General features: G+C 35.9%; 1 pseudogene; it reads right to left on the bottom strand.

Moving 5' to 3' along the window:
- Window positions 1-9,145: 9,145 nt before the first annotated feature.
- On the bottom strand, window positions 9,146-11,602 carry LOC111887723 (U-box domain-containing protein 44-like; annotated as a pseudogene).
- Between the last annotated feature and the right edge of the window lie 8,370 nt (window positions 11,603-19,972).

Genomic DNA, 19,972 nt, shown 5'->3' with positions numbered 1-19,972 from the left:
TACCCGACGCACTTCGTAACGTACATTCTACATTCCATGTATCTAACTTGAAAAAGTGTCTGTCCGATGTGACTCTTGTAATCCCACTGGACGAGATCGAGATCAACGAGAGCCTCAACTTCGTGGAAGAACCGGTAGAGATCATGGACCATGAGGTCAAGCAGATGAAGCAAAGCCGTATCCTGATCGTGAAGGTTCGCTAGAACGCCAAGCGAGGACCGGAATTCACTTGGGAACGTGAGGATCAGATGAAACTGAAATACCCTCGTCTTTTCGCTTAGTTGTTTGTAACTTCTTAATTGCTTAAATTCTAATTTCGGGACGAAATTCCTTCTAATGGGGGGATGATGTGACAACCCGAAATTTCCATTTTGTACGAACATTATCTATTCAATAGAAGCCAGACCAGTTTCAATGAATTTCAGACTTTTCCGAATAAGTTTGTGTACAATAGGGTTTACGTTTAAAGAGATATCAGGAGAGTGGATGCTCATGGGTTTGTGAAACTTGAGTATTTCAAAACTTCATAATATTAGAGTTCAATTCCGGAATAAAAATATTTTCTGCCAAAAATATTTCAGGACTATAAATAGATTTCTGAACTAAATTCATTCATTATTCACATTTCCAACTAGAGAAAAGCCATTTTCTCTCTCACGGATCTTCGGGTTTTCATCCCAAATCATGAGTACACTTCTCTAGTTGTTTTATAATGCTTGTTATATGATTAATAACATAGATTACATGTCAAATATGTGAGATTCGGGAGTTTACCGCCCAAGAACGTTCTTGGGGAGTAAACTCAAAAATGAAGCTTAAAGGCTATCTAGTCCCATTTCCTTGTTAGGTAACTAGCTTAGGATAATATGTATGTACATTTGAGACTAGAAAACAATCAAAAACACATAGCTTAGGGTGTTCACGGCCCAAGAACTTCTTGGACCGTGAACTCCAAATTCAAGGGCCATAATGTGCCCTAGGGGTGTTCACGGTCCGGTTATTTAGGTTTTTAGCTCAAACCGAAGCCAAACCGTTAGTTACGGTTTTTATCAAGCGAAAACCAAAGCCGAACCGTTTAAAAATTAAAACCGAACAAAACCAAACCATTACTAATGGTTTGGTTCCGGTTTGGTTTCACGGTTTGGGGCTTTTTAGGCCTATTTTAATCGAGTCCATTAAATTGTTGAAAAAAAAAAACAGCAATATTATTACAACAAAAAATCTGCCAAATATTGTTAAAGAACTGCAATATTAATGCTGTCAAAATAGTATAAATTCTGTCAAATATTGTAACAAAAAGTTGAAATATTAAAGTTGTCAAAACTACCAAAACAATAAATAACAAACAATAAATGAAAATACTAAATATTGTTATGTTAGATCAAGCATCGGACGTTAGTGAGTTACTTGCCTAGATTTGATACTTTTTTTTTTCAATTGGTGCTTCATGTACTAGTTAGAAATTAGGATCTGACTTATTTCCCTAAATTGGATACTTTTTTTTTTCAATTACGTTTTATGTACCGGTTAGAAATTAGGATTGTGCTGGAATCTAGAGTAGTAAGATATTGTGGGTTTTAATTTTACTACGTAATATCTATAAATTAAAATTAGTATGTAATACAACAAAATACAATTATATATATATATATATATATATATATATATATATATATATATATATATATATATATATATATATATAAACTCTACGGTCCGGTTCGGTTTTTATACGGTTTGAAAATCTTAAAAACCGTAAGCCAAACCGTTCACTACGGTTTGAAAATTTCAAAACCGCAATCCAAACCGTACAAAAAAATATAAACCGTAAAACCAAACCGATGACCGGTTTGGCCGGTTTCACGGTTTCAAACCGAACTACGATCACCCCTAATGTGCCCTAATCAATCCTAAGGCTTTAGACATTGATACCCATTTACTCCTAGCTAATTTGTGGACTTAAAAACATCAAAAGCACCCCTTAAAGGGAGTTTATGACCAAGGAAATACTCTTAGGCCGTAAACACCAAATAAGGGCACCAAAGTGTGCCTAGGGTCCTCTTTAGCCTCAAACAAATGACTAGAACTTGTCCTACTTGTGCTTGGGACTTGAAAGAATAAAAACACCCATCCCATGAGAGTTTACGGCCGTAAACTCTAAGGGATTTGGCCTTGGGGCCGTAAACTCCTCAAAGGAGTATTTCTATGCCCTAAACTACCCAAAGGATTAAACAACCAAGCAAGGCATATTCTAGAAATCAAATAGCACTTCAAAACACCAATTACCACCAAGATTGGAGTTCACGGCCGTAAACTCAAGGGTTTACAACCGTAAACTCCTTGTGTGGGGTTTATGGAGGAGTAAACACTTATATAAGGCCCTTTGGTACATTAAACCCCTTTAGCCTTGTCCCATAACAACTTAGATGCAACCATTAGGACCTATAACACTTATACAAAGTGTTTACATGTTCCTGGATGTCCCAACTTATTTCATTAAGTTATTATTTGGCTAATTAGTTATATATATATATATATATATATATATATATATATATATATATATATATATATATATATATATATATATATATATATATATATATATGCTCATTATATGATAACTAGGCTCGTGCGTGTGAACAAGTCTCCGTTTGCCACCTAGCACAGTATCCGATACTTCAATCCAATCAACTCACCGCAAGTGAGTTCTTACCCCTTTAATTAACCTTTGAAATACTTTTAAATGTTTTAAATACTTTAGGGGGGGGATACAAGTTAAATACTTATAGTTATTACATCAATCACATGTGATTAATAACTAGAAAACCAATGATTTTATTACTGTTCAAAGTGTTTATCAAACTGCTTTACTTCAAAATGTTTTACAAACTCTTTTACTAATCAAATACTTTTATTTAAACTTTGTTTTACTTCTTATAAATTGCATTCCCATATATGTATAGATATATAAGAAATGTTTAAAGGGCTTAGGAAGGTCATCCGCCCTATTTCCTTTTTATCGATTTGGATGTGGTCTGGTGGGATTTCGGGTAGCCGTCCGAAGGTCGTTTCAATATTAATTATATATCAAATGTACATATATAAACATAAAAGTACTTCCATATTCATGCGTATTAGTCACATCATTAGTAAGTTACCATCGGGGTAACACAAGATCATACTATTACAATTTCTAGATCAATGAGTCAGTTCATTCATGAGTCAATACTTATTACTATGAGTACATATACAACTATACTAGAAATAGAACATTTGGGTTGACCCGAGAGTAGCATGGTCCATTTGGGTTGCATATCATCAGGACAATTTGATATGATGGACTTTTGAGAAGAAGTTATTTATGGTTTATTAATATATTATAAGTTCTAATATATTAATATGAAATCATATTGTTTAATTAGTATTGATCAATAATTAATTTGGAATTAATTATGTGATAAAAAAGAGACTAATTAAATATAAGGGGTTGATTTGGTAAATCATTCATTCTTATAAAGTGGGCTTATGATCCATAGTTCTTCATGTTGGGCTAAACCCATGTGGCAACCCATGGATACTCCATGGAGGTTTTAACCCATGGAGCATGAGGGATATGGAAAGTCATTAGGGTTTACATGGTGTAACCCTAGTTTGCCACACTATATAAGAAACCCTAAGGCTACCAAAATTGGCACCTAAGAGCACTTAAGTGGAATACTAGAGGGCTAGCCGATTTGTATGTGTAAGGAATCTCTTCTCAAGTTATCCTTTGTTCTAGATGTATTGTGATTCCATTTGAGGCATTCATACTATTGGTTCTAAGCTCTTAAAGGCTAAAGGTTCAAGGTTTCGAACAAGCTACAATAAAAGGTATGTTATCTAACTTGTTTTATTACCCAAGTATCAAGTTTTGTATTGTGACAACCCGAAATTTCCATTTTGTAAGAACATTATCTATTCAATAGAAGCTAGACCAGTTTCAATGAATTTCAGACTTTTCCGAATAAGTTTGTGTACAATAGGGTTTACGTTTAAGGAGATATCAGGAGAGTGGATGCTCATGGGTTTGTGAAACTTGAGTATTTCAAAACTTCATAATATTAGAGTTCAATTCCGGAATAAAAATATTTTCTGCCAAAAATATTTCAGGACTATAAATAGATTTCTGAACTAAATTCATTCATTATTCACATTTCCAACTAGAGAAAAGCCATTTTCTCTCTCACGGATCTTCGGGTTTTCATCCCAAATCGTGAGTACACTTCTCTAGTTGTTTTATAATGCTTGTTATATGCTTAATAACATAGATTACATGTCAAATATGTGAGATTCGGGAGTTTACCGCCCAAAAACGTTCTTGGGGAGTAAACTCCAAAATGAAGCTTAAAGGCTATCTAGTCCCATTTCCTTGTTAGGTAACTAGCTTAGGATAATATGTATGTACATTTGAGACTAGAAAACAATCAAAAACACATAGCTTAGGGTGTTCACGGCCCAATAACTTCTTGGACCGTGAACTCCAAATTCAAGGGCCATAATGTGCCCTAATCACTCCTAAGGCTTTAGACATTAATACCCATTTACTCCTAGCTAATTTGTGGACTTAAAAACATCAAAAGCACCCCTTAAAGGGAGTTTACGGCCAAGGAAATACTATTAGGCCGTAAACACCAAATAAGGGCACCAAAGTGTGCCTAGGGTCCTCTTTAGCCTCAAACAAATGACTAGAACTTATCCTACTTGTGCTTGGGACTTGAAAGAATAAAAACACCCATCCCATGAGAGTTTACGGCCGTAAACTCTAACAGATTTGGCCTTGGGGCCGTAAACTCCTCAAAGGAGTATTTCTATGCCCTAAACTACCCAAAGGATTAAACAACCAAGCAAGGCATATTCTAGAAATCAAATAGCACTTCAAAACACCAATTACCACCAAGATTGGAGTTCACGGCCGTAAACTCAAGGGTTTACGACCGTAAACTCCTTGTGTGGGGTTTATGGAGGAGTAAACACTTATATAAGGCCCTTTGGTACATTAAACCCCTTTAGCCTTGTCCCATAACAACTTAGATGCAACCATTAGGACCTATAACACTTATACAAAGTGTTTACATGTTCGTGGGTGTCCCAACTTATTTCATTAAGTTATTATTTGGCTAATTAGTTATATATATGCTCATTATATGATAACTAGGCTCGTGCGTGTGAACAAGTCTCCGTTTGCCACCTAGCACGGTCTCCGATACTTCAATCCAATCTACTCACCGCAAGTGAGTTCATACCCCTTTAATTAACCTTTGAAATACTTTTAAATGTTTTAAATACTTTATGGGGGGATACAAGTTACATACTTATAGTTATTACATCAATCATATGTGATTAATAACTAGAAAACCAATGATTTTATTACTGTTCAAACTGTTTATCAAACTGCTTTACTTCAAAATGTTTTACAAACTCTTTTACTTATCAAATACTTTTATTTAAACTTTGTTTTACTTCTTATAAATTGCATGCCCATATATGTATAGATATATAAGAAATGTTTAAAGGGCTTAGGAAGGTCATCCGCCCTATTTCCTTTTTCTCGATTTGGATGTGGTCTGGTGGGATTTCGGGTAGCCGTCCGAAGGTCGTTTCAATATTAATTATATATCAAATGTACATATATAGACATAAAAGTACTTCCATATTCATGCGTATTAGTCACATCATTAGTAAGTTACCATCGGGGTAACACAGGATCATATTATTACAATTTCTAGATCAATGAGTCAGTTCATTCATGAGTCAATACTTATTACTATGAGTACATATACAACTATACTAGAAAGAGAACATATACAACTATACTAGAAAGAGAACATATACAACTATATTAGAAAGAGAACATATACAACTATACTAGAAAGAGAACATATACAACTATACTAGGACGAGAACATATACAACGATACTAGAACAAGTACATTACATTACATATACATGAATACGTTAACAATTGTGATCCACTGTATCGGAGCATGCCTTAAATGTCATGGCCCGAGTTGTAGCCAGAATTCTCTTGGAGGGAGAGCGTGAGTTTGCGTATAGATCTATACTCGATTGACTATCCTACACCTTGCTGCTAGCTACAGCCGGACCTACAGGTCTGCAGGTGACAAACGTCATTCCGTTATTACGACCATTCGTATGTCGTTGTTACCAGTTGATAGTATGGTGCAATTTATCACATGATACCTTAATATAAATCCGGTTTAGGGTAGTTAGTACAACAGTAGTTCCTATAATACAACACTACAGTACTATAATGATTTACCCATTACATATATTTAGTGATTATTTCACTTAAACATTAATGTAAAAACTATATTTTGTTAAATGATAGTTACACTTGGGAAATTACACACTTTTACAACAAACGAGCATACAAAACAGTTAAGCCTTGGTAGAAGGCTACTTTAATAGAAAATATAGGTTTTTCTGAGAGATTCAAACTTTTACAAACACTTACAAACATTTACTTACATTTTACAAACTTACACTTGAGACATGTTCAAACGTTTTGATAACAAACACCGACACTAAAATACTTATGAACTCACCAGCTTAATGCTGATAAACTCTCTTTCAAAATAACTTGTATTCTCAGGTCATCAGTAGACAGGTACCGAGGCCAGCTTTTGAGAAGATGGAGCGCATCCAAGACTCATCTTATTATTTTGATTTACATTATTTTTTTGGTGTCTATAACTGTTCAGAACACGCTTGTATTAAAATTATATATTTAATGCAATAGATGATGTTGTTTGCTTATTTACTTTTACCGTGTTGTGATACTTTACATGACGTCCTCCGCCCGAGAACGTTTCTGCCGTTCTTGGTTTTGGGGTGTGACATGTATGCTAGTTAGGGTAATACCTTGGAAAGTTCAAGTTTGCATGTATAATAGAGAAAACATAGATTCAAGGTATTTAGGGTTGCATGTAAACCTTAGGAGTGTTAGAATGCTCAAAACCCTACACAATCTTCCTCCAAAAATGCACTAAAATATGCAATATTAGCCTCTCTTTCTCTCACACAAGGATATAGATCGATTAGGGGTTCTCTCAGAGTGTTAAGATGATAAGGGAGGCGAAAATGAAGGCTTAAGGTCCTTTAAATAGGAGAGAAACCCTGAATATTAGGGTTTTCTCACTCAGCACCTACTCGTCAAGTTGGGGTCCTCCAACTTGTCGAGTAGACTCTAAAAATCATGTGGCCATTAACTCCTCTGCTCGGCAAGTTGGGCCATCCAAATCATCGATGCTCTAACATTATGAAAGTAAATTATCTAAATATTATACCTAGGAGTCGGGATGTTACAAAATCTAAGCAACCCTCGAACTATAAGCTTAAAAAATCGCTCGATTCCGTGGTCGACTACGACGTGCTAAACAATCTGTCACGCCATGGGAACTGCATTTCATAAATTTTTAGGTTTTGAGGATTCCAAACTTTTAAGACTAAGAGGTATTTTTTTCATGAATCAAAACTGAATTTGAAGTCCTCTATTTAAGGGGAGGTGATTTAAAACCCTAAAGATAATTATCAAACTTAATTATAATTATCTATAGAATTCAAATCATTCTGGAATATTCCATATTCCTTTATTTACTCTTAATTAATTAACAAAATAAGTCCCTAAAATAAATATATTTTCAAATCTACTTTATTTTCTTTTTGTGTGTAACCCGAAAAGACACTGCTATTTATAGTAATATTACTGGGCTTGTTATGACTATGGGCACTAATCTCCATCATCTCCCACTTGCACTTAGGCATCAACAATTTATCGGTCAAATACTTACTAGAGATAGTGAGTAGTAGTCCAATGCAACTACTGTATTTATATCAACTTTGCTATAAAATAGCCTAAAATTGATAACTTCAAATTCCTTTGATCCTCTTGATATCTTATTATGAAGTATAGACATGGATCTAGGGTCAATCTCATGGTTCATGATTATATTTCCTGATACCGACTTGCGGTGACATTCGAACTAACTGTCGAATCTAACCAACTCAGTCTCAGCTTGGCCAAGCATTAGTCCTTAACACTAAATCAAAGAGGGGCCCAGAGATATCTACTTCTCCATTTCTACCAGAATGTTCAAATAAAATTTGACTACATAGGCTAGTGTTATTCCTCATGTAATATCTAATTAACCCCTGTATGGCTGCTAGTTACGAACAACGTTAGGGAAAAGCCAGGACACATCCATTACTAGAAAATAGACCTTTAATGACACGCTTTTTATGACACGCACTGATTAATGATACGCAACAAGGCGTGCTCTAAAAATAATGTCAGATCTTTAGAAATTTGAAGAATTTAGGACGAGCATTTTTGCGTACCCTAAAATTAGTGTCCAATAAAAAATAAATTACAAAGACGGAGGGCGCTTATCTTAAATGTGCGCCCTCTACAAATGTCACTTTATAATTTTTTACTTAAACACGCGTTTTTAAAGCGGGAAATGAAATCCTTAAAATTTCTAAAATTTTGAAGTACCCCGCTTTCGACTCTCTTCTGTAGATCTCCCTTCATTCTCTCCCCCCCTTCTCTCTGCAAACCCTAAGGCATTCCATTGCCACCACCAAACCCTAAAAACTCTCCTTATATTAGGGATAAACCACCCTGATTAAAGGAAAAATATCATATCAAGGGTTAATCTCAATATTACCGACAATAACTTTTTAGAGTCTAAAATCCCTAATATCATGTCAAACTATGGGTTATGTACAATCAGAGCTTGATGCTAAGGAAAAAGAAAGCGACCCAGCCTACCACGAAACCTAAATCTAGGAATGAAGCTATGGAGGAGAAAGGGTTTGCTCTTCTTCCGATTAGCTCAAATATGGTTTAGGGGTTTAATTCATCCGATTGGCTCAAAAAAACCCTAGATAAATCTAAAACATCATCAACAATAAACCGACATCTTCTGCTAAACCTCACATACGAAGCTTCGATGGTTCCCGATTAGCTCTATTGAAAACCTCGATATGTCCACGTTATCATTATTTGATGATAATGGTTCCCGATCGCTTGTGAAATTGAAGCTTCGAGAGAATCCATTTGATGGATAAGAAGAGGCGAAGACATGGATCAAGGTATGCTTCTACATCACAAGTGATTCACATCTGTGGTTATTTTTCCTGAAATTCTCAATTCTTCTGCTCTTTTCAATAGCAGGGGAATCGATTGCACAAATTCTAGAGTGAACAATACATCCAAGCTGCGGTGACGCCAAACAACAGCTAAATAAACTTGATTTCGGCTCCACGGGTCGGGTCAAGCTGCTCGAGCTCTCGCAGAACTGCCGGAGTGAAACTGATACGTTCCGTTTTGTCAAAGATCTTCCAGGCAAGTGTACGAGCATAGTGATAATCCCGGTTTCCGCTACTTTTAGTTTTGCAGATCTGGATTTGATGAAACGGTGAATCGACAAAGAGCTCCGGAAGCACTTTCGATCATGATTTCCGGTTTCTGAAATCGATTGGTGAGGATGGAAACGATCAATTCGAGTGCTCTGGCATAGAGAATCCATCGCGTCATTTGAGGGTTTTTTGGAAGGTTAGAGATGATTTCCATTGAAGCGACGCCTTCTTCAACTTTATCGGAAGCTGTTATGATTCTCAACAAAGTCTCCACACATTTAGGCCCAATGTGTTCCTGAAATGTCTCGTCATTCTCACTCCCGTCTTTTATCAAACCACATAACAGCTTCACGGCGATCGGACGGCTGGGTTTTCGTGCTCGCATAACTGAACCAGTACTTGAACCGAAGAGATCTGATGATGAAATTGAACGTAAATGAGCACCGATTGACGATGTAATCAAAGGAGATAAATAGAAAATTGGAAAACTCACCTTCCGTAAAGTTTTCCTGATGTTTGAACCTGGAGGAGATTGAGAAACTACAAGGAAAGTTCGAAGAATACTTTGTTGAACATTTGGTCCGTTTAATGAGATGAGAGAGAATAATTTAAAAACATCTTCTTCTGATTCCAGAAATGGAATCTCCTGTTGATCTAGTTCACCGGAAGTTAACGATAACGCTAGATTCATAATTGTGGCTACGACCTTTTCAACCACAATCGGCATTGATAAGCTTTCATGGAAGAGTATTCCAAACAAGAGATCCACTGCACCTTGTTTGATCATTTTTAATCCATTTTGTGGCACACCTGAGCGTTTTTCCAGGGCTAAAATGGCAGCCTTCTTCATCTCTATATTAACATGAGAAAGCATAGCAACACGTGACTCTACTGCTCCGCTTTCACAAACTGTAAGTTTTCCATGATCTGTCATATCAACTTCTGATAATGTCTCTGCCATTTCCCGTTGAACAGTTTCAGACCCTGTGTTGATTCGTTTTTTCATCATCAATTTCTATTGAACATTAATTACAGACATTATTGTTTACCTGAAGAAAGAAGGTGAAGTAGAGGTTCAAAATAATTAGCTCTGGCCATTTGCACGATATTTTGAGGAAGAAAAGAGTAATTATCCAAGAGTTTTTTGGCGTCAGTGGCAGCTTGAGGATCATTGCTACCAGATATGGTAACAAGAAGAAGTATGCAACCTTGACTACTCCCAATTATGTTTCTTGCCACATCATTTTCTGATAATTCCATGAGCAATTGCAATGCCAACTTACTTTCTTTGATCTTTCGTGCTAGAGAACACACAATCAATTTGATGCCATCATGCGTTTTCGCTATGGTTTCCTGTAAGTTACCAATCGAAGATTATCAACTTTTAATTCTTTAGAGGTGTTTTGATGTGATTCTAAATTGATTCATACCTTCCTGTCATCGTTGTTGGTTGCAAGGATGCGAAGAATAACGAGAACATGCGATCTAACTTTAAAATTCTTGGTAGAAAGAAGCGAAACAAGAACAGGCAAGTAGTCTTCCATCATCAGCCATTCTTGATGAAGCTCTCTTTCCAAACACAAAACTCGAAGCTTCCCTAACGACACTATCACTTCTTCCTCCTCATTAGAAAGAATCCGCGACTTCATAGAACCAATAAAAATCATCGTGTTTCTATCTCTCCACTCTTCCATCGATTGACAAAGCGTCTTATTAGTCCTCAAACCCGATGCTTTCAATGGCGTCTTCGTAATTGAACAACCATTATTCCCTTCCGCCAACCACTTCTCAATCGCGTACCTCTCAAAGCTATGCCCCGACGGCGTTTCCACCGGATCTTCCATCACGTCGCCAGTGATTGGACAGTAAAACGATTGAAGTGGTTCTAACGGTTGCCGTCCTAACGAGTTTCTCTTACTAAAATACTTCTTTTTTTATATTCACTTTTTTTTCTTTTAATTATTTCATACAGTTTATTGTTGGTTTATCTAAACTAACTTCAGGCTCAATGTAATTGCCTTATAAAATTCTCATTTAATTTTAGTTATGTAATAATAACAACTTATAAATTTACTAGTTTCAACAGGGAGGAGTTCGATTGAGGATGAGAATCTATGGTCAAATTATATGTTTTGTGAACTGTCACTTTGCTGCACATCTGGATGTTGTTAACAGGCATAATGACTGCACATTGAGTTCATGATACTCCTTTCTGAGTTATGCATAACATATAAAAAACGAGGAATATGAAAACTATATCCATGGCCGGTACTTCTCTAGTCTTTTTAACTATTTGTATTTTCTAGTTTCTTTAACTTTTAAATTGGTTTTATTTTGTTAATTGAGGTTCTGTTTTTCCAGGTGGACTACCTTCAGGTGGATGGGGTGCTAAATCTTTTCTACTTAATCACTTTTTCTTAACCATTTGTCTTTTCTGGCATAGTGCTGGGAAAAGTTTTGTTACAGAAATCTTGATGTTACGTAGAGTGTTTTCAATAAGAAAAGTGGTAATTCTTGTTCTTCCCTATGTGTCCATTTGTACAGAGAAGGTCCGGGTATTTTTGTATCTTATTAGTTAAGAATTAGTATTTATGTTCTTGAAGTTCATTATTTTTATGTAAGTGATGCAGGAAGAACATCTTGAAGCCTTACTGGAACCACTTGACAAGCATGTTTGTAGTTAATATGGAAGCCAAGGTGGAGGAACGCTTCCTATTGATACATATGTTGATGTTTGCAAAATTGAGAAGACAAACTCTACTCAATAGATTGTTGGAAGAGGGGCGTTTGTCAGAAGTTGGGATCATAGTAATTGATGAAGTTCACATGGTAATTTGAATTTCCTTTATTTGAACATTATGATGCAAACAATAAGCTCTTTTTATCATTCATTGTTTCACAGGTTGGAGATCAGCAAAGGGGGTATCTGTTGGAACTTATGTTGACAAAGCTTAGGTATGGAGCTGGTGAAGGCAGGTTGGAGTTTTCAAAAGGGGAATGTTCAGGGTCAAACAGTGGGAAAAGTGACCCCACTCATGGTCTTCAAATTGTTAAAATGAGTGCCACTTCACCTAATGTCAATGCAGTTGCTAATTGGCTTCAAGCAGCTTTGTATCAGACAGATTTCCGACCTGTTGTGGCAGCTGGATACACCTCAGAAGAGTTATACACTAAAACAAGTGGCTTGGTATGGTTTTCGTTGGGTCCTTAGCCTCTTACTTATGGAGATCATGACACACTTTTTCTATTACAATGCCCTGAGAATTTGCCACAGTCTTTAAACAACTGTCGAGCTTGCTTGATATGCCAATAGAGAGGTTGTCATATTCTTGATTTGCAACTACAGAGCTTGATTGATCCGCTAGTATATTATATACATTTGCACATGTTGAATATATTTATAAGTTATAGTATTTTGATTTAACTTAGGGACAATGTTTATTTTGTAGGATTTGAATTTACTCCTCTTAATCTGCTAGTATATTGTATACTCATTGAAGAATGCTTGAAAAATTGATGTCAGTTTGTTTAAAAATTGGTGTCATTTACTCCGGGAGTTACTTACTCCAGGAGTTACTGGATAGAATGAGCCATCACACTGCCCATGTGAGTTTTTTTTACCATTTTACCCTTGAATACATAATGGGCGTTTAATTACAGATGGTTCCATTGTTAATGAAAGCTATTTGATGCCAGAGGCAATATTCAATTTTTTTTATATATGAAATATACATGTTGATATAGTATACATATGTGTGAGTATAATTATATGTATGTGTGTTTATACAGGGCAGTGCAAGACAATTATTTCAACGGTTGCAGGGACCAATGGAAGAGGATACACTGAAATCTCATTTTGAAACAACATTACAGAAGGACAGAGGTAGTCTCCCAATAACTTTCTAACTTATTTTATGCTATGCAATTATTATTATTATGAATGATTCTACTGTACTCATATAATCATTTTTCTACAAAGAATGATAATCAGGATCCAAAACAGTTGCAGCAGCCTCATACTTCTCATGCATTTGCTCTTTCTCATGTCATGCCAAATAACCTAAATGGCGGGCCTTTCCTCACGTCAGTTCTCTATTGTACTTTTTAATTCTTTTTTTTTAAACTTTTTTTAATACTATATTCTGCGCAATTACTGAAATAGGCCTCTAGAACTATCCGAACCAAACTGGGAGCTTATAAGTGATGCCATTAACAGCACTTTGCAATTCAAGGTAACTATCATATTTGTTGTGTTGTGTTGGTTCATGATGTACTTCATTCAACCCCAGACCGTATTTTTTATAGTCTTATATTATAATTATGCCTAGAGTATTGCATACCTAAAGAACTATTTGTTAGCTCTACAACACTTTTTGAATTTGAACCTTGTCTTTCATCACTAACACCAACACCTTTTAAAAGGTGCTGGTGTTAGTGATGAAAGACAAGGTTCAGATTCAAAAAGTGTTGTAGAGCTAACAAATGGTTCTTCAGTTATGCAATACTCTAGGCATAATTATAATATAAAACTATAAAAAATTTCATTTTTGATATATATTTTTTGTTTTGTTTTGTAGAGGATACTAAAGAGCAAATCTTGCAAAGGATATTTTTTGTTTTGTTTTGCAGAGGATACCCCTCACATTTTCCCAAATTACCCCTTCCTCTACAATGTTTTTTTTGTTTCTGTGTATCTTGTGCATCAGGTAAAGTTGATGGAAGAAAGGAATATGATGCCACTTGATTCAAATCTTGCAGCATTATCAACAAGACGCAGTAAAGACTTGGAGTTGGATTTGGCTAAGTCATTCTTGAGTGAGATGGGCCAATGTACAATTGCTTATCCATATAACCAGCTGCTTGGAGCATTAGTCTTAAAGAATTATGAAAGACAAGATGCAACTTTATTTAGTTGGAATTTGATGTACAAAGTAGATTAGATGCAAATTTAGATATTGTAAAAAATAGAATTGTATGATATTAAATTTTATGCAATGGATTTTATTTTTTGTATATGATATTTTATTTCTATTATGAGACATTAAATGCAAAATTAATTTAAAAATTAATAAATATATAAATATACTGTTTTTAGAACATTTAAAATTATGATACACAAAAATGTGTGTCATCTTCATTTATGACATGGCCTTTCTTGACAGGGGCTTCCTTGATACGCATTGCGTGTCATAAACACGCACGTCGTAAGGTTACGACACGCAAATGCGTGTCGTCTTCCTTTATGACAGGGCCTTCCTTGACACGCATTGCGTGTGTTAACCGAGCGTCGTAAATGCGCGTCATAAATACGTGTCGTAAATGCGCGTCGTCACTCTTTATGACAGGGCCTTTCTTGACGCGCATTTGCGCGTCGTCTGAGCGTTTTACGACGCGCAATGAGCGTCGTAAAAGGCTGTTTTTCTAGTAGTGATCATATTATATATCAAGACCTCATGTATCTCCATTTGAAGAATAAGAGACACAACCATCTTAATTTACTTATTACATGAACCATGAAACAATCTTTAAATGTGATTACTACAATACTTAACATCTCCATTTTCAAGTACTCATCAGTATTGGTCGCGAGGCTTTACAATGCTCATCCCTATGAACAATGTTGAGAGAAAAACTTTGATAAGAGTTAGTGATGAGATAATAAGTTGCGGAATAATAATTTAATCTCAATGGATCTTGTTAGCTCGACAATAAAGATAGATAAGTTAGACTGCGGAAATGTAAGGAAAATAAATAGCAACAAGTTTATATCAATAAGAATTAAACAAGTAGACTGATGAGTTGAAAACTTGAGATATAGAGATGAAAGATCTTATATTGATAAGCTCTGAATTGGTAAGTAAACATGAAGTGGGAAGCTCTATTTACAGTGTACCAAAAGTTACACAAAAATATTACAATTGAATAAAGTAATTGATTTTGGTGACCCTAAATGGTACACCGGATAAATACAACGATTACAAGGAAAGTAAGTAAAAAAGGTAACTTATGACAGTCTTCATGTTTCATTCATCTGCGGGTCTTCTTCACGTCTCCGGGTTCACATGATGACAAAAGTAGTCTCCGGGTAAGTCTTCTTTGTTTCACTAGGCATTGAAGTCTTCAGATCCTTCCTAGTCAAATAGGTTCACTTTCTTGTTTCAAAAATTTCCCCCAAAGTGACCTCTCAGCTAAGTTATTCATTGACTCACCTTGAGAAACTTGATGATGATCCACCAAAACTTCCTGATTTCAAAAATCCATTTGATCCTCCTTGAAATTTCAAACGTTACTTGTTTAGATGTGTGTTTGGATCATTGCATTGAGGTCAAGGTGGTCTCCAAAGTCATACACATGGGATTGAAGGAATTCACATGCCCTTTTGAAAGCAATCTTCATCTTGGGATATTTTTCTGCCTTGACTTGAAACACCCGAGCAATCAAGAAAATCTATTCAGGATTCATGCAAACAAAGTATGCTTGTTATCTGACATAATCACAACCTCTACGGGACAGAGTGTATTGAAAAAGTTCACTCTTCATACACTTCCTAACTTTATAATTCTTTACTCCTTTTGGTTTGTCGTTGGACCAAATGGCTTTGAATTTTCCACCGTGGTTAGCATGGAAAAGATCTAGTCACTCAAACTCCATGGGGAGCCTTCTGTCTTTGGGTATGGTGAGATCAAAAGATTGAAACACTAGGAAGGATTTGGAATTTGGGGAGATTGGAACATCCCAGTAGCCATCAGAAGGTGGTTCAGCATATGTAAGAACTGGAATGTAATCGGAGTCTAGGAGACTTCGGGTAGGGTTTACCCATGAATTAATTAGGGTTTCATCGAAGGTTGTATCAAACCCTTGTGCTCTCTAAATCTAGTCTGCGAATTTCACAGCTCTCCAGTCTTGTTTCTTTTAAGCCATTGGTAGGGAGTCGTCTAAGTGGTCTGATGACATCCCTTCCTACAGATTCTACGGGTGAGGAGGAGATTGTTTTCAAGGAGAAGAGTGATGAGTTGATTGCCGAGGAGAGTCCTGGGGAGTTGGGTGCCGAGGAGAAGCATGAGGAGTTGGATCCTTGAGTTGCAGTGAAGAGGGTGGATCGAAAAGAAGAGTAATGGTATGGTTAGCTGATGGAGTCATTGACTTGGATGATTTAGAAACCATTTCAATTCTTGTTTCGTTGTCTTGGTCACTTCCCCATTTTGAGGAAGTAGGCTCCACCTACTCCTCAAACCAATGCTTTAGTTCATCAAGCTTTTGAAACATTGTTTTGAACTGTGTTTCCATCTAGGCACACACAACCTTGTTGGTTGTAATCTCCAGGTTAGAAAGTGTGTGATAGATCCCTTTGGTGAGACGAAGGATCTCATCTACACTTTCTTTGGCAGTTAAAGAATGTCGTAACCCTTTGATTGTTTCTTGAAGAACCAAAAACCCTGATTCATAACCAGTGTGAGTTTCGTCGATGAGCTGCTTTGATTTGCTTTCTTGAGCTTGCAGGGTTTGTTGAAGTTTGATCCTGAGCTCTTTCACCTCTTGGATAAGATCTTATGCCTTGGAGAAAAATTCTTTATAATCAGCCGCCTTTTATTATCAAGTTGTCTGATCCCCATCTCTATGCATAGAAGCGTCCTCTCTATAATGAGTTTTTCTCTGGTTTCTAACACTTAAATGCGATCAAATAAAGATCGTGTGAGGTTGCAGAAGTGACTGCAGCCAAAATCTGATCAACTTTTGATTGGAGATCAAGGAATTCCTTTCGAGATACGACAAGCTTCTTTTTTTTGTTTGGGTTTAGAGGTGGAGTCTTGTGAACCACTGGACTCTTCGCCTTCTAGGACCATGATGAAGTTGTCGGAAGGGAGAGGCTATTGGACTTCATCATTATTGTTTTCATCGAAAGCAAAGGTTGGGGATCAAATGATTTAAATGGTAGTGCCATCTTAATTTGAGTGATGATCTTCAGTGTTTGGAGGAGGAGGATTTGAAGTACGACCAACATTTTCCATATTTTGAACTTTTTGCACGGTGTTTTCCAAATCTAACATCCATTGTTGAATCGAAAGAATATCATGCATCGTATCGCGTTGTTGAACATAGTGGCCCAATACTTCGCCATATGGAGAAGAGATTCCTCTTTCTGTTGATGTTGTTGAACTTGTTGATATTTCCTTGCCTGAAGAGCCCTTTTGAAGGCTTCAAAAATTCTCAGCCCTGATTCTGTTGTTGCGCGATAGCAGGAACATGAGTCATCAGATGCATAGTTGTCGAATCCTTGTCGTACCAAGGTGTCCCTTGGGTTCATGGATCCTTGCACATTTATGCTCACCATGCCTAAACCGCTTGAGTGTAATGTTGGTGGTACTAGATTTCCAGAGCTTCCTCGGTCTCCTTGGTCTAAAACCAAGCCTGGCCTCGACTCTATTCTGGATAGGGCCTCTGAAAAAGGACCCTATAGTGAAACTTGTGTTTTCAGTGTTTGTATGACACGAATAAAAATGGAGTTTAGCTCCTCGGGAAAGATAAAATGCAGACGTGAAGCCCTGGAGACCTTAGGGTGAGAAACAACATCTGGATCCACTTAGAATCCAGATTGGTTTTTGTCTCCATGTTGAGATGAAACTTATACACTTATTGTATCAGAGTGGTTAGATGGGGTAACTACAGGTGAGTCATGTCACACCCCCAAACCAAGGATGGCGGAAACGTTCAGGGGTGGAGGACTTCATGTATAGTATCACAACAACGAGTCTAATAGTGCTCAAAGTAAATACAACCATCATAAATATAATTGAAAAAAGTTACAGCACGTATATTTTTACATGTTTCAAATCAATTACATTATGATGACCAAATGAACTGTTTGACGATATAACGTCCCATCCTCAAAATGTTGTTGGTTTTCCTGTTTCACTATTTCCTGAAAATACAAGTAGTTTTGAAAAAGTGTCAACAATTAAGTTGGTGAGTTCATAAGAGTTTTGTTTAGGAAAGAAACCGTTTTATTTGTAAAAGTGACAAGGTATATTTCCAGAAAACCTAATATTTTCTTTGTTAAGTGTGAAATGAATGATTCTATGTTATGCGATAATGAACCCTAGAAAGACCCGTAGATTCCTTCTATAATCACCCAGTGTATATAAGTTATATAAAATTTAGATTAAATAAACCGTCAAATATAATGGGTCTGCCCTAGGTCCACAACCAAACAAGGAACAGGAAGAAAGGCGGGCCCACCAATTCTAAGTTGATTATGAATAGATTCTTATATAACTCTAACATATACACTTAGCAATTATAGCCGAAGCCTAACAATTCTAGATGAATGTAGTTTTAACAGAAATATGTTTCTAAAGAAAATCCAATATTTTCCTTATAAGAGTTAGGTAGTCCTAAATCCCAGGACCGAAAGTAAAGAAGTATTTTCCATACTTAAAGATATAAAAGTGATTTTAAATCAGCATAAAACCCTTTTTGATATGAAAGTGTACAAGTATTTTTCCATACTTAAAGTAATTTATGTGAGCTAAATCGACATAACTTGCTAATTTAAAAGTAGAACCCGTAAATCTTATGATTTGTTAATACCACATGTGAGTTATTATAACCATGCTAAGACTCATACGGCCTCGTAATACGACGTTCTTTAGGCGTCGCACGTTAAATGACACTTGTCACCTCAGACCTATCGGTCTAGCTATTGCAAGCAGCTCAGGTGCGGGCTTGTCAGACCCAATATAGATCTATGCACAACTATCACGCTCTCCCTACAAGAGACTCTGGTTACAATTTACAGGACTTTTGACTTTGTTACCATGAAGGTAACATGAAGGGAATGTCTCACAAATTTATTCATTAACAAATTTACGTGAACTAAACTGAAAGTCTTTGGTAAATAAGTTTGAAAAGTAAATGATACATAAACTATACCTATTATAGTTTATCCAAAACGTTTGTAATGTAAAAGGACTCTTTTATGAAAATACATTAGTGCTATGAATCCATAAACTATGCTTATTATACCTTAATATATGTGTTCTAAATGAATGAAGAATGTTATCATGAATGACTAAATTTCAGTTTATGATGATAAACTAACAAGAAAACACATTCGATATTTAGAACTTATTGTTATACACTTTGCTCAACATAATACAAAGTGTTATGAAAGTTATAAGCTGTTAACTAGTTTTTAACCTTTCTGCACTATTTTAGAAAAATCATAGAAAAATCATACGAAGTCAAAAACTGAATCCGTAAATTTTAAGAGTTCATAAAATGTGTCTGGTTTATTAATAATTTTTATTGTGATTTTTGAAAGTCGTTAACTTGTGTTAAAATATTCATATTCACAGACTGGTCCGGATTGGTTCTTGAAATGATAGGCTGTTTTGTAAAAATCACCATAAATCGTCGAAAATCGTATGGAGATGTACAAGTAGTCATTTTAAAAGTATAAACCTGGTCTATTTGCATCTAATACAATTTTGAAAACTAAAATGTTTAAGTTGACCAAAACAGTCCGTGAATGGAGTTAAACTTTCCTGAT

Source organism: Lactuca sativa, chromosome 4, assembly GCF_002870075.4.
Source record: "Lactuca sativa cultivar Salinas chromosome 4, Lsat_Salinas_v11, whole genome shotgun sequence".
NCBI classification, from domain to species: Eukaryota; Viridiplantae; Streptophyta; class Magnoliopsida; order Asterales; family Asteraceae; genus Lactuca; species Lactuca sativa.
The sequence above is the reverse complement of the archived record's forward strand: the minus strand, read 5'-3'. Positions and strand labels throughout refer to the sequence as shown.